Genomic DNA, 12,244 nt, shown 5'->3' with positions numbered 1-12,244 from the left:
TTTAGAACTCCTTCTGTTTTTACAACCAGATTCCTCTTCTTCATTGTCTTCTCCCTCTGTACTATAAGTTTCATGAACATTAGGATGATGTTCTGTGACATTTGGGCTTTGAGAGTGGGGTCATTGGTGACTCACAGGATATTATGCTGTATAGAATGTGAACCTATACAAATTCCAGCTGTTGATGGTACACGTAGTTCTTTTGCAGACAAGCTTCTTCTTAGGCATGATGCCTAAGTTTAATTTCCATGTGTAAAGTCATACTTAAAGTATGTAAACTGAAACAGATGTTAGTTCTCAGAGAATTCATTTGGTTCACGAAGAAACTGTTCCCTAGCCTCTTCTTTGACTCCCACTTTATTTTGAAAGTCCTTTTGAATAGATAAAGGCCTCTGGAGAACCATCTAGTGTCTTTGACCCCATTAGTGTGTAGCAATTCTTTCCTGGGAAACAGTTGCCCCAAATAAATGTTAGATTCTGTTTGAAATTCTTTCTTCAATAATGATATGATTTTCTTCTATAAACTTCTCTATAAACTTTAAGCTTTGTTTATTCTTTAATTAGAAAGCTGCTTACCCCAATAATGTAAGTTTTCTCAAAACCAAATAAGATCTTATTGATATCATTTAAGGAGGAATTCTGACATTATTTCTCCAAATATTAACAGTAATAATCAGATGTTTGTGCAACACCAATACAACTTTTCACTGCTACAGTTCCAGATTTATTGTATTTATAAATGAAATATTTTAAGTCTTCCAATATGTGAATTGATGATAGTTAATAGATTTCCAAGTGTGATGATTTGTACATTTAGTAATTTTCCAAATGAAAAACAGTTATTAGAACATCTGACTGCCCTTTTCTCTCTTTCACTTCTTTTTTCTTCTTTCTCTCTTTGCCTTTCTCTTTTCAAGGATATTTGTTGAGATATGTACCTCATGTACTTTGCTAATATTCAAAAGATGATTAAAACATCTCAGTATTAAGGAACATTGAGCATAACTTAGGTATGAAACATGGGGACATCAAATCATAATTCATTATCATATTGGCCAAGAAAAAATTCTCTGACAGCAAAGAAGAGACCATCCATAATTCTAAGGTTCTAAGAAGACTTAACACAGGAGATGATGTTGGAGTTTGGCATGGAAAGACAGAGGGAAATTTCTCTAGGTAGTGAAAGGGAAGCATATTTTCCAGGTAGCAGAATGGAAGGAGCACTAGTGTGATGGGTTTGTGGAACATGAACAACTGTGGTGTGGTTTTCTTACAGACACATGGCTGGAGGAAGTAGGCGACCAGAATGGAAAGTAAGGATGAGGCCAGAGTTAGTCACCCTGAAAGGTTTGGGGATATGAATGTAACACTTTCTTTAATTAAAAGCTAATAATTATAACTATCAAGTACTTTGAGTTATATTATTCCAGGATGATAACATGATCCTACTTTGCATAGTAAAAATTGAAATAGATAACAGTTACTTTCTAATCTCATCCACCCAATCCAAAATACCAATTGATTAAAAATTTAGGTAATTTCATACATAGTCACATTTTTTTGCTTTGTTACATAAACATTTAAAAAAGTCTCCATGGATTTGCCTTTATATTTAATCATTCAAGTCCATAGATATTTAGTTTCTAGATTAAGAAACAAAACAAGTGAAAAATGCTGCAGATATATGGTTATAATGTAGTATTAGGTATTAATGGATAATTTGGCCTTTCTTAATGGTCAATTTGATGACTAAATGGTAGCTGTAGTATATATTAAATATAAATAAGAGATAATTTAATTATCTGGACAGTGTTTTCTGATAAAGTAAAACCAAGTTCAAAATTTCCTAAAAATAAATTCTTTGTTATTTTTGTCTGACTTTTAGACTCATTGATGGAAATGTTTCACTTGCTCTCTGTTTTTAGACATATAATACTATTTTTCTATTTTATAAAATAAGTTAAATTTCCCTGTTTCTGGTTTTACATTTGCTTTATTCTCCAGTCATATATTTTTTGGTTTTGACACTAACGTTTTGGCTATATGGAAGAAAAATGGTAAGTTATTTGTTGGAACATATGTGGATGTCTTTAAAAATGTTGGAAGTTTGTCCTCAAGGGCTTTATAAATCTTATTTTTTCAGAATACAACATACTTCTAGGTTAAGAAAGAAACTTTCATATTGCTTGCTTCCATTTATTGCCTGACTTTGAACTCTCTCTTTATTTTTTCTGCCTAAAATATAATTATAAAGCAGACAGATCCTAAGTGCTCTACTTTCCATTTTAAAGTTTCCATCAAACTGTGGTTTGGGAGTGGATAGAAAACTTTTATGAAATTCTTTAGGTTTTCTAGTCTGCTTGAGTTGTTTCATAAACAAACAGTAAAGGTTCAGTAATTTCATTTGGTAAAGCCACTTGGAGAAATAATTGGTTAATTAAATTATTTTGTCACAAATAAGTTCAGTCTTTTGAAGGGATGTTATAAAACATATTTTAATTTTTACTTTAAAATAATTATTTTTCAGAATTAAGATTTTAAAGAAATTAAGTGGTGGTTTTAACCTGAATTTTTATAATTATTGAAAGTTTCTCACCTCCCAATGAGAAGTAGAAATTTCTCATTTCTAAGACTTCTCAGAGAAAGTATTAATGAGAAACTAGTGATAATTTCCTTGTTTCATTAATCCTTTACAGAATACTGTGGAACAGTTCTAGTTGAACAATTAGACCTGTATTTCTGATTGATGAGGGCATGTATCCTAGCATTGATAGTGGATTTATAAAAATCAATAAAGTCTAAGGGTATTCTTATCATTCTGTGAGCAGAATCTATCCTGTGTCATTTTGCAAGTATAATTTTCTGTTAAAACAAAAGCATACCAGTGATATTCAGGAAAAAAGAGGAAAGTATATCTTTATAAGATTAAATGCCATGAAGGGAAAATTTTAATAAATAAAACTTTAAGGGAATGGATTGGTGCTGATTTTCAGGTAAATGAGTGTTGTCATAAAAATTAACCTTGTAAAATACTCAGATTATGGCAACCCTCACTTATTCTACTTAGCTTCTATTATTTTTAGATTGGGTTTCTGCAACAAAAGTCAAGAGGACCAGTTATCTAGTTCACTATATCAGAGCACTTGGCAGACTCATAATATACTGATAACTAGGATGATGTTGTTAATTGTTTGTGCTGAGAATGATGTGAAGCGCCTTTTGTTACCACATGCCATCGTGATTCTGTTATACAGGAGGTCAGTGAAGTAGTAGAGATGGTGATTGTGCCCGGTGTGGCTTCTTTCCAGTTCCATTTAGAAAGATGATACAAAGTAAGGGTGAGGATAAAAAGATAAAGTAGTACATATGAATCATGTTATTTTAATTTTTATTATTTTCCGATTTAAAGTATGACTATTAAAGACCATCACGGTCACTCAGTTTTATTCTCTGGGTTGCTTTTCTTATCTATGACTCATTTCTTGTGGTATTCAAAGTAGTATTAAGAATTGATAGTCACAGATGTTTTAAAGAGTCTGATTTGAATGTAGCATGTCAACTCTGTTTAATACTGTCTCTATATTTTTTGGGACTGGAGTTATAGCTCAGTGGTAGAGCATTTGCCTTGCGTGTGTGAGGCACTGGGTTCGATCCTCAGCACCACATAAAATAATTAAATTAAATAAAAGTATCGTGTCCATCTACAACTAAAATTTTTTAAAAAATACATTATACCATCTGAGAGCTAAAAAGCAAAATTGAACATATGATTAGGCATGATAGTTTATATACCATAGGAGTATATTAATGTTTGTGGGCTTGAATTAATTTATTTTAGCTTCAGCTTCTGCTGGATCCTTTAATTTCAGATAACTTATTTTTATTCAGCTTTATATTCACTTAAAAAGAATAATGGCACTCTGACTTGAAGTGGGTCTCTTGTGCTAAATAATTGGCTAAATAGTACACACAGTTTCATGATGACCTCAGATTAGAGTGGACTGCATCTTGATCTATAAATCAAGTACCTGCAGCTGGGCCAAGGGCAGCAGTAAACAAAGCCAGTCAATCTATGCCTGGTTTGAACAGCCTTAACTAATGCTCTTTATTTTCATCAAAAAAATATTGTATATTTAGTAAAAGACCTTTCATCTGCCATAACAAGATCTAGAGTTTAAGTTGCAATTACTGGAAAGGCAACCTTAATATTTTTTTCCCTCAGAAGATGAAAAACAGAGAAACTCCTGTTTCCTGACTACATGTCAACTGTTACAAATGGCTTAAAGCAAAGAAAATGGAGCCTGCGTTTTTAGTACAACCATACTAGTAAAGATATGATGTCTTGCTACAGTATTCCTGCAGGCTAATTTATTTGTTGCTTTAGAAAGAAATTCTGTTTCCATTAAAATTATGTCTCTGGGTAGGTGATTCATAAACAGAGGATTGGAAATGGAATCAGTCTCTTGAGCCTATTTACATTCTTAATCATATGCAGCTGTTCAGTTGATGGAGGATTCTGGATTTTTCAAAGGCAAAAAGAGTGTTATCTTTTGTGATTAAAACCTTAGATCATGGTTACCTTAAAACATCACCAAGTAACATGTTTTAGAAAACTAAGTTTTGAAGGAGGTGGATGTTCTTTTAGAGCACAGGGCATCTCTTTTTAGATATTCTGAACTCAGCATTTAGCATATTTTAAAAACCTTTCCTTTGATGCAAAACAGCTGTAGCTGTGTTTTGAGTGATATAAACATTCCCCTCCACCTCCCCCATAGTAAGCTTTCCAGGCTCAAGGCAAAGGATCTAAAACTTTGCAATTTCTTCTTATCATGCATTTCCCATAACCATTACCTTTTAAACTAAATAACACTTTTAAAGAAAATTTTTACAAGATGGAACTGCAACTCTTACTTGAAGCAAATAGCCTAAAAATGGTTGAAAACATTAACAATTAAAAAAAAATAGAATAAGTATAAAAGACAGTAGAATAGCCATTAACAAATCTTTAAATGAGTTTTCTGCTTAGGATGGTTGTGGCCAGTGCAGACAGTATAAATTAATATACATCTGATAGATACTGAGTTGAAACAGTTAAGCCAATTACATTTATTTTCTCGTTTACTTAGTAGGACATGCTTCTTCCAGTTTCTTCAACACCTATAAATTGCAGCTCCCTCTTTCTTGATGCTTTTGTGATGATTGTCTGAGAGCTCTTTGTCTCAGTAATGTTCAGAGGAAATCATTTTGCATCATCATTGGTCAATTTCCCACACCTTAGAAATTGTATTCATAGATTTAATAGCTGCCTCTTGGTATTTTGTATCTGAATAATATCATTCTCATGTGGCTTGTAATACACAAGTAAATGAGTATAAGCCCATTTTTGAGTAATTTTTGCAGTTGTGTGGTTAAAGGTCAGAACTGGGTCAAACATGTTGAGTTACAGAAATTTTTTCCCTATAGAAGTGTTCTTATAGGAGCTAAAGCAGTGCATTTTCTGGTGGAGTTGAGCAGAACTTGATTTTAAACTAAGTAGGGATGCAAGCATAAGAATATACTCTGTAGCAGAAAACATACACTAAACCTAATTAAACAATTTTTAGCAATATATGCATTGAATGGTCTTGGATATTTCTGAATGTTTCAACTTTTAGTAGCATCTGAGATGATAGTATCTCAGAGTTGGAGTCTACTACTTCTTTTGTTTATAAAACATGTTTTTACCAAAACATAAAACACATGAGAATAAATATCTCTTAAGCATCAATTCTATGTGTTTAGATCTATGGCATAAAAGTAAAACGGGATTAAAATTAAAATTGGCAATTTCTAGTACATTTTGATAATGGATTTCCTTTCTGTTACTGAACTTATTTTATATCTCTGGTTAAATTTCATTAGTTATTCACTTAGTAAAAATTTAATATTAGCATTTGGAAATGTAAAAATTAATTATTGTTATGACTATGAACTTGGCTGAAATTATCTGTATATTTTCCTTTTATCACTCTATGCAATATTTACAAATACTCTAGGAAGAAGTAAGCTATTTATATTCATGCTTTGAACATGTAACAAATTAATTAACAGATTAATTAGCCTAAAAAGTAGTTCTTAATGGATCATGAATGTTAACAAGGTTTTGACATGACTTTTACAAATTGTCAGAAGAGACCTGGTACAACATAAATTTCAGACTAAAATATGCTGTAATTTCACATTGGGTTCATGCTTAAAGATACCCATCTGGTCTTACATGCATTTTCCATGGAGAGTATGAAATAAGTTGCGTGTGTTTGTCTTTTTGATTTAGCACAGTATTATGTTACATGCATCTGCTCTGTATTTTTAACCTTGTTCTCTTGCTCTGTATTTCCTGCATACTTCCCTGGTGGCTAACACATAGAATGGTCTATAGAGCACAATGATCATAAGCAAGTCATGTAACACTAAATGTTGTTAAAAAGTAATTTAATTGTACATAGATAGCCTATGGCATTTTTAAGTGTTTCTTTTTATTTATTTTCATTCAATTAATTCTAATAGTTTCCAGGTAGTAATAGAAATTTTGATAATAATGCCTAATGTCTATTAAAAATTTCCTGTTTTCCAGGAAATTACTTTTGCTGGAGTATCTGATTTATTTCTTACAACTCACCTGTAAGTACTCACACATATTATCGTTTCCTACATTAGGAAACTGAGGCACACAGATTTTAAATATTTCATCCCAAATCATTTAGCTAGCAAATGACAGAACCAATATTTATATTCAGATTGTCTGTCTCCAAATGTACCTCAACACGAGACTGAAAGAACACATTGTAGTACATTATACAAAGAGATACTACTCAGTAGTGTGGACTAGTAGTTGTACCATCAGCTCCCCTGATTCTCAGGCCTTCATACTCAAATTGAATTACACCATCATCTTTCTTGCTTCTCCAGCTTTCAGATGGCACATTTTGGGATGCCTCAGCCTTCCATAATCACATAAGCCAATTCCTATAATAAATCTCCTATCTACCTCTTATATCGAGGTAGTATATTCATACAAAGCGATGCTACTCAGTAGTAAAAAAGATGAACTACTCATATGTACAACAAGATGGGTTGAGGTAGACAGGATATCAGATGCCCTCCAAGAGGTTTACTCCTTGATAAATATAAGAGGTAGATAGACAGGAAGATTTATTATAGGAATTGGCTATGTAAGTCCTTGAGGCTGAAGGCTCTAGAAAACAGCTCTGATGTGGGAGGGCGGGAGACTATGAATGTCCCAGTTCAGGGAGAAGTTGGGGGGGCGGGAGAGGAATTTGCTCTTCCTCTACCTCTTTTTTCTATTTTAGCCCTCAGTGGGTTAGATGAGGGACACCCATATCGGTGAGGGCAGATCTTTACTTAGTCTCTGTTTCAAATGCTTATCCTGTCCAGAAACATTACTCCCAACTAATGCTTTTCAGCTACTTGGACATCTACTTGCTTAGTCAAGTTGACACATGTAATTAACCAGCACATCATTCATGCAATTAATTATATTAAATGACAAAAGAGAGATTATTATAAGTGGGTCTGGTATAATCAAATGAGTCCTTTAAAAGAAGAGAATTTTTAAAACTTTTGATCGGAAAAGAAATCAGAAAGACATGTTCTGGCTGACCTAAAAGAAAGCAAACATCCATATCATGAACTACCCATGGGAGCAACATAGCAATAAACCTCAGATAACCTCTAGGAGCTGGGAAGAATCAGCCAACAGCTAGTGAAAAATAGTGACCCTAGAATCAGTTGGAAATAATGAAAATGGGGGTTAAGGTGTATGGCAGATACAGACAAAAGAAGACATTGAAATGGTCAAAATCAGATAATAGCGGTCTGGGGTTGTGACTCAGTGGTAGAGTGCTTGCCTAGCATGTGTGAGACACTGGGTTTGATCCTCAGCACCACATAAATAAATAAATAAAATAAAGTTATAAAAAATAGAGGAAACATTTATAAAAATATCAGATGATAGCTACATGAAGATCAATGTACTAGTCTCATTACTGATATGTAATATGTTTGACATATTCTATTATGAAAAATTTAAAAACTTTCTTAGATGATTTTAATGCTCAGCCAAGGCTAAGAAGCACTGATCTATGTGGATTAGAGCAAGAGCAAATTGTGTTATGCAAATCCTCAGTGACATCTTAGAAAACAGAAAACAGCATCATAATATCAGAGCTGGGGTTAAATTGATCAAGTCTCACCTGTCATTATCTCCAAGCATACTGATGAGGAGGAGATTGAAATCCATGGAAGCCAAGTGTCTATTTAAATTCAAACAACATACATAATACTAGAGCTATGGCTCAAAGTATGAAAGAGACAATCCTTTGACTTTTGGCTTGCTTTGGTGGCTAACCTGGGGTTCCCTCTCTTGGATTTGCACAAACTTGGTTCAGCAAGAGGATTAAACCTGCTTAATGTGAAAAGAACCAGGTAAGTCACTGACACGTTCTACATTGCTATAATGAATCCCTTCTCTTAATGCCAGAGGCTCCCCTTTTCTTTAGCCATTCCTTCAACCAGTAAGCTCCCATTATTTTAGTGTCCATTTGAAGTTTATCTTGCCCTTATGCCACTTGATTTTGATAGAAGGACAGGGTTTCTTTCCTGGGGTACTTCCAGTGATGAATACAATTGTGGTCAGCCCACGTGCCCTACCCTGTGGGATTAGAACACTTTGTGTATTACATAATGCTGCTGTTTCCCCATGTACAAGTTTTCTTTTCAACAAACTTTACTTCATGCTTATACCATGTGATCTTAGAGCTGTTTTAATGTTTTCCTTGAATAATGGTTGTTTATCATGAAGGGAAATATACCACTAATTCCACTGCTGTGTATTTTCTTTTTGTAAATGATGGGGGGAGTTCAACTGGAAATATCTGCTTTTTAAAGTCATGTCAAGGCATGAGTGGGCCTAGTAACTGGTGGCAGTGGCCTCTGCCAGTCATCTCAATCTCAGAGCTCCAACCCTAGTAATAAGTGAGTCACTTGGAATTCTCCCAACAATAGATTTTTTAAGAAAGCAAACAATAGGAGAAATCCTTAGGATATGTCAAACATTTTAAAATGTCCTAGATGCTGGATTGTTTTTGCTAAATTATGTTCCCACCACACCCCACCTCCAGACTGCATTCTTGATGTGGACATTCTGAGCTACCTATGCCTAGTACAAATGTACCAATCGTCTGGCTCGAATTCTTTGGAATATTAAAAATTCAGAGACACCATATAAAAGGAAGAGAGTAATTAAAGCCCCGTGGACTAAAGAGTGAAATTAAAAAAGGCATGAGTGCTAGGGATGTGGCTCAGTGGTAGAGCATGTGCTTAGCATGTGAAGGGCTCTGAGTTCCATCCCTAGCATCACAAAACAAAGAGAAAAAAGAACATGAGTCATCATAGAGTTTCATATATGTCAGTCACTGACTAGATTATTTAAAGCTAATTCTATTAAAAGTGACAGTAAGATCTGGATAAAATATTAAGAAAAGATATCTATCTACATGGCAGTATAGGATGGCCATCAAATATTTTTAGAGCAAAATCTAAAAGTAGAGGGAAACTAACAAAAATGAGATATGCATTTGGAGACAGACTTTTCCTCAAAAAATTATAGATTTCAAAAGTGGAACCAGTGGTTGGAAGGTGGAGAATCGAGTAGGGCTTCTCTAAGTATCATATAGATGGAGGAATTAAATTTGGATTTAAGGGTTTATTGAGGTCTAGGCCCTTGGTCAATAGCCTGTCTCTTCAATTGAAACCTAGTTACTAGATTAACCAGAGTTATGTAGTTAGGTCTGCATTCGAGGGTAAAGGTAACCCACCAATAGAACAGCCCATATAGGCACTGATTGCTAGTTCCAAATTATCTTAATCCCTGATTTGATTAATATAAACTTCTCTTAGTCCTGCTACTTAGTAGAAGTAAAAGTAAATTCTCTGGAGGAAGATAACATCATCCAGATTTTTCTTTTTAAATGCTCTTGTTAAACCTGCATTATCTGGGCTGGGGTTTTAGCTCAGTGGTAAAGTGCTTGACTAACGTGTGAGGCCCAGGGTTCGATCTCCCAAACAGCAAAACAAAACCAAAACAACTAAAAATAAAAAAAAAAAAAAACCCTGCAATATCTGGTACCCAGTAATAATATAACCTATTCATATAAAGAACTCCTTGACCAAAAGCAAGAATGATAGAAACGTACCATCAAGAGGTCCAAGTGCTGGTGTGATAACATATATTTTAGAATAAATAACATTGGTAGCCATGTAGGAAGAATTTTGCCAAAGAATCAGCAACCACAAAAAACCACACAATTTTGGAGCTCAAAAGAAATAACGAAAATAAAGAACTGAATAGACAGCTAACGGCATATTTGGCACAGAAAGAATTTATAATTTTGCATGTAGAATGTAAGAAAATCTTTAAATAGAATCACAGAAACAAAATGATGGAACATGTGGGAAAGAATACAAGAAATATATGAGAAAAAATGCAAAGGTCTGACATATGTATAATTGGAATTGCAGGAGAAAAAAGAAAGAAAATGGATAGAAGAAATATTTGAGGAGATAATGACAGAAATTTTCAAACTGGTTAAATAAATCAAATATATTTGAGAAGTGCAAAGAGACTCTGAGCAGGATAAGTATTAAGAAAAACATATATATTCTAATCATGGTAAAACTGCTGAACCTATAGCAAAGAAATATAATGAAAAAGAAACTAAAAGCAGAACAAGTAAGAAGATGTAACAAATGAGACAGGATGAATATGACAGTTGGCTTTTTACCAAAAACAATAGAGGCAGAAGACTTTGGACTCATAATTCAAAGGGCCAAAAAATATTGTATGTGGCATACACCAACCACAAAAATTATATCTTACAAAATAGGTACTTCAAAAAGGTAAAATAAATATTTTTACATAAAGATTGAAAATTTATACACAGGAAATCTGTTCAAAAATGAAATACTAATGAAACAGAAAGAGGTAAATATTCCTATCTGGAAGGATCAGAATGTGTACAAGAAGGAAAATTATGAAAAGGGTAAGAATATGAGTGCATACAAGTGAATATTGATTGCTTTAATCAATTCTAAAAATGTGCTTCTGTTGTTAAAACATGATCAAAACATCAAAAAGAATGAGAGAGAATGAATGGAATTTATTTATTGTAAGGTTCTTACATTGTCTAAGAAATGGTAAAAATAGTTAGATTTAACAAAATCAAGGATACATATTGTAATTACACATATCCCCTAACAGTAAAAAGGCTATGTAACTAAATATCTAAATAAAGAGGAAGAAATTGAGATAGTAAAACTATACAATGCAAAATAATTCACGAAAAAATAGAAAATAAAAAATAGTATGGAAGATTCAACCCAGAAAGATTAATTTTGCATTAAATGTAAATGGATGAATACAGCAATTAAAAGACAAAATATTGTCAGACTGGATACAAAGCAAATACCTAATGTATTCTCTTTGATACTGGTATACAGGTTAGAGATAAGCAAACAGAAACACTGAATGAAAAGGGACTGAGGATGATATGTCATCCAACTAGTAATCAAAGGAAAGCATATAAAAATGAATATAAGACAAATGAGTCTATAAAGGAGCAAGTTTAGGTGATAAGTGGAGATGGATCAGAATGATAAAAGTACCAATGATTCAGGAAGATACTATAAGATTATGTATACTAGTGAAATAGCTTCAAAATATGTAAACATGCATTAATTGTAACTAAATGTAAACACAGACAAAGCCACAATTATAGTGGGAGACTTGGACTTAACCTCTCTACATAATTTATAGATTGGGAAGACATGGAGTAATATGGAATATTTGAATAATACTACACATTATCTATTAAATATGTATACACATTAGTAAAACTACCCAGAAATAGCAGAATACATATAAAATATTTGTCATATGATTGACTGGCTCAACACATTTCATCAAATTGATTAGCAGATGAATATCAGATTGAACATCAGAATATGTTCATTGGGCATAGTTGAATTTACATTAAAGATGAATGAAAAAATATCAACTAGGAAATTTCCAAGTTTTTGGAAATTAAGCAATACTATTGTGAATAACCCATGAGTTTAAAGAAGCGTTGCCATAGGTATTAGAAAACATTTTGAAATGAATGGTAGTGAAGGTATGACATGTCAAAAT

The sequence above is a fragment of the Sciurus vulgaris genome, assembly GCF_902686455.1.
Source record: "Sciurus vulgaris genome assembly, chromosome: 3".
NCBI lineage: Eukaryota > Metazoa > Chordata > Mammalia > Rodentia > Sciuridae > Sciurus > Sciurus vulgaris.
The sequence above is the reverse complement of the archived record's forward strand: the minus strand, read 5'-3'. Positions refer to the sequence as shown.